We start from the raw sequence: 4,386 nt of genomic DNA on the forward strand, positions 1-4,386 counted from the left end.
TAAGAGTGAAATTGTAATATTACCTCCTCCTTAAGACCATCATCCTGATGGCTTAAGTTAGGGATAGTTTATAATTCTATATAGTCTCTGTCACATCTATTTATTTTTTATTTACTCACTGGTTAGATTCAGGGCCATAGCCCTTCCAACTAATCAGATAGTCAATGGTAGTTGTTATACCACCATCCTGCACTTTGACTTTTTAGAGTTTGTGATGCAATATTTGATTGATCTCATAGTGTTCCTTATCATTGATCAGGTCTGATGGCAGTGGTAGTGGTTGTTTCTAGTTTGGAAATGCAGATGCAATATATGGGATCAGCAATAATTTGTTGAATATGTTATGAATCTGCCAGTACACTGAGAGACACAGGCAGTATGCCAAGGCTCCAACTTTTGCAATGATAGAGAAGGGATCAATGTGCTTATTGTTGAGTTTGTATTTTGGTCTAGACAGGTGAAGATTTATAGTGTCCAACCAGACTTTGTCTTGGATGGAGTAGGTATATGCAGGGTGGCAGTGTCAATCATATTGGGTTTTCATTGTAGAGGCTACTTTCTCAAGAGTGGCTTTCATTTCATTGTGAATCTTGGTCATGTCTACAGTGAAGTCTATAGATGCAGGGGTCATGGTGCATGTTTGTTTGGTCAAGGCAATATTCAGGTGTCAGCTGTAATTGATAAAGAATGGTGTTTTACTGATTGCTGAGTGAACTCAGTTATTATGTTGGAAAGCTGCAAGGGCCAGCCATTCTACCCAATCATCCTGCTAGTAGTTGATGAAGAGTTGAAGATATTTTTTAATCTCTTGATTTGCCTGTTCCATCTGTCTATCAGTTTGTGGGTGATAAGCTGTTGATGTGTTTCACTTGATGTTCAGAAGACAGTACAAGTTGTCTAAGAATTTAGAGATGAATTGTGGGCCTCAGTCTGAGATGACTACTTGTAGCATGCCATATTTGCTGTAGACTTTATTGTGAAGGATCTTTACCCATCCTTCTGATGTTAGTTTAGTTGAACACATGATAGAAATAATTGCCTTTGAAAACTGATCAACAATGACAATAATAGCATCATAGCCATTACACTCTGGTAGACCTGTGATTATGTCAACTGAAATATGGGTCCATGAGGCTGTCAGTATTTTGTTTGGATGGAGGAGTGCTGCTTGTGGCCAAGTGGAGGCCTTTCCTCATTAGCAAGTTTCACAGGCTTTGATATAATAGATGATGTCATTACCCAATTTAGGCCACCAGTATTCTTAGAGCATGAGTTCTTTTGTCTTGGTGATGCTTGGGTGTCCAGTGGTGGCATGATCATGACAGGTGGCAATGATTTCACCTCTTAATGCTTAGTCTCTCAGGATGTAGATTCATTCATCATAGTAGATCATCTCTCCTTTCTTCTTTATCCCCTGCTCATAATTCAGTAAAGAGGCTACCCTCTGGTCCCACTTGCTAGGATTCTGTGTGATGCTTTTGATTCATTCATGCATCTTTTCCTCTGTTGGCATTATTATAGCTCAGAAATGTTCAAGCCTTAATAATGTCACCCTCTTATTATCATATCCTCCTTGATCATGATCAATATGTCAACTAAGAAGATCAGCCTTCTTGTTGGCTGTTCCAGCCTTATGATATAGAGTGTACTGGTATTGGCTGAGTTCTGTTACCCATTGGACTTGCCTTCAATTCAGTTTCTGTGGCTGCCAGAAGTATTGCAGATTCTGGTGATCTGTCTATATCTTGAATACCTCTGTTGCTCCAATCAGATAGTGCCTCCATTCCTCTAGGGCTAGTATGATGGTGAGTAGTTCCTTGTCATAGATTTCACAGTTCTATTCTGTGACAGTCAAGACTTTTGAAAGAAAGGTTACCAGTCACTATTTTCCATCTTGTTCTTAAGACAGCATGGCACCAATAGCTTCTTCACTAGAATCAGCTTCTATGCAGAACCTTTTGTCCTGTGTGGAGATTGTGAGTACTACATCCTTGGCTAGTCACTTTTTAAGATTGTCAAATGCAGTCTGTTGAAAATGGCTCCATGCTCAGAAGGCATTTCTTGTGAGCTGTGTCATAGGCCAAACTATCTTGCTGTAGTCCCAGATGAACCAGTGGTAGAAATTTGTAAACCTCAAAAGAGACTGAAGCTCTTTCTTCCTGGTGAGTTCTAGCCACTTGGTAACTCCTGTCACTTTGATGAGGTCTATCTGAATGCTTCCTTCACTGATGATCACCTCCAAGTACTCAGTTTTGAGTACTTCAAACTCACACTTCTCTGCCTTGAGGAACAGCTTCTGCTTTCTCATTAATGTCAGTACTTCTCATACCAGTCTCCTATGCTCTTTCTTTGTTTTTGACATGATTAGAATGTCATTGAGATAGATCATCACCTTTCCAGTGTAGATGAGATCTTTGAATATGTTGTTCATCATCCACTGAAAGGTTGCAGGGGAGTTGGTAAGTCCAAAGAATATGACAGTGGGCTTGAATAGCTCTCAATTCATTTGAAAGGCAGCTTTCCACTTATCACCTTCTTTGATTTAAACATTGTTGTATCTCCATTAGACATTGAGCTTGGTGTAGTATTTGGCACTCTGGAGCTTGTCTATTAGTTCTGAGATGAGGGAGAGGGGATAACAGTTTTTAATTGTCATCTTGTTAAGTTCACAATAGTCTTGGACTGGCCAGAGCTTACTATCCTTCTTTTTAATAAAGAAGAATGGCAATGCCATCAGAGACTTTGATAGTCAGATTCTTCCACTAGACAAGTTCTCATCAAGAAACTTATTTAGTTCTTATTGCTTGTTATATCTGAGAGGATAGGTTTTGCAGTCAAGGTTTGCATTTGCATTGGAAATTAGTTTGATGGTGTAGTCCCATGGCTTCAGTTCTGGGAGCTTGTCAAAGCTCTCTTTTTTGAACAAGTCCTTGAAGTCTTGGGCTCAGTCAGGTATCATTTCCTCAAATGTCTTTTCCTTCTTCTGTTCATTGGCCTTGGCTGCCAGATTGTTAGCATGATATACTGTGCAGATGTGGATCTCTCACTGGATGTCTATGGCAAGAATAGTCTCTCCATCTTCCATCTCCTCATTCCATTGATCCTTGGGATCTTCATCAAGAAGTTCAAAGAGTAGTCATCAGCATCTATACTGGGCAAATGTTATTTTCTCAGTCTTCCAGTTGATCAACAGGTTATGTCTGATCAGCCAGTTGTGTCCAAGAAAGACTTCTTTGGTCTCTAAGTCAGTTATAGCTAAATCAATCCTTTCAGAGTGGTCACTGATTGTGAGCCTGAGTTTGATGAACTCCATAATCAAGCCAGCTTGGTTTTTTATTCTGTCTGCATTATAAATGAGAATTAGAGCTGCTATAGCCTGGGTGAGAAGTTGATGTTTGTTGACAAAAGCCTGATTAATTGAACTTCTCATACAGCCACTGTCAATTAAAGCAGTGATGGCATGAGTTGATCAGGACATGAGCATCTCAATCTGGATCTTAGCCAGTAGATCTTGTCCCATTGTCTTGGATTGACAGATGAACTTCTGTGGGCCCTGAAGCTTGTCGAGCCACTCCAAGACTTAGCAGCACTCAGCCTTCCTCATTCCTTCAATCATCTCATCAATTACTTCTTCAGCCTAGGTTCTGTGAACCCAATTTTTAAGTACAGCTTTCACCATAGCCTCAGTTTTAGCATCTTTGATGGCTCACCAAGTCTATTCAGTGTCAAATGGCTTGAGCCAGTTGGTGAGGCTCACTGCCCCTGTTCAGCCCTTGAGCACTTGAGTTTTTGTTTGTGATTCATTGGTGTGCTGAGATAATCAGGGTATATTTAAATGTATGTTTAAGTTATGCATAGAGATAACTACAGAAGTACTGTCAGTCTGACTAGTAGCTGTTGTAGGCACACTATGAAAGTTCTTGGCTGATCCAGTAGAATTGCTCACTGGTCAGCCCCTTCTTTTACTTCTTCCACCTTTGTGTTTATGCTGAGTTTCTCCTCTTTCTTTTGTAATTCAGCAATCTGAGCTTGGATGTCTTCTCTAGTTCACTTCTTCTTCAGGCAGTCTTTGGCCATGTAGCCCTTCTGTCTGCAGTTGAAGCACTTCCCTTCTTTCTTCATCTGGTCTATATCTATGGGCTTTCTCATCTCTGTGTAAGTTGTTCCAGTTCTCATCTTCTGTGCACCATAGGTTGGGGCCATTGAGGTTTCTGATAATTTTTTGGCAGTTGTCTCTGACTTAGGGTTGTTTAGAGTTAGTGGAGTCAACTTCTTCGAGTAGTCTTGCAGTATCAATTGCTCTGCTTTCTGCCTTTGTCACTTCTTGTACATCTCAATGATTCTTTCCTTTCATTCATCATATCCTACTGGCATTAGTGCTTTAAT

This window comes from Guyanagaster necrorhizus, assembly GCF_019112545.1.
Source record: "Guyanagaster necrorhizus MCA 3950 unplaced genomic scaffold BT62scaffold_84, whole genome shotgun sequence".
In the NCBI taxonomy this organism is placed as follows: domain Eukaryota; kingdom Fungi; phylum Basidiomycota; class Agaricomycetes; order Agaricales; family Physalacriaceae; genus Guyanagaster; species Guyanagaster necrorhizus.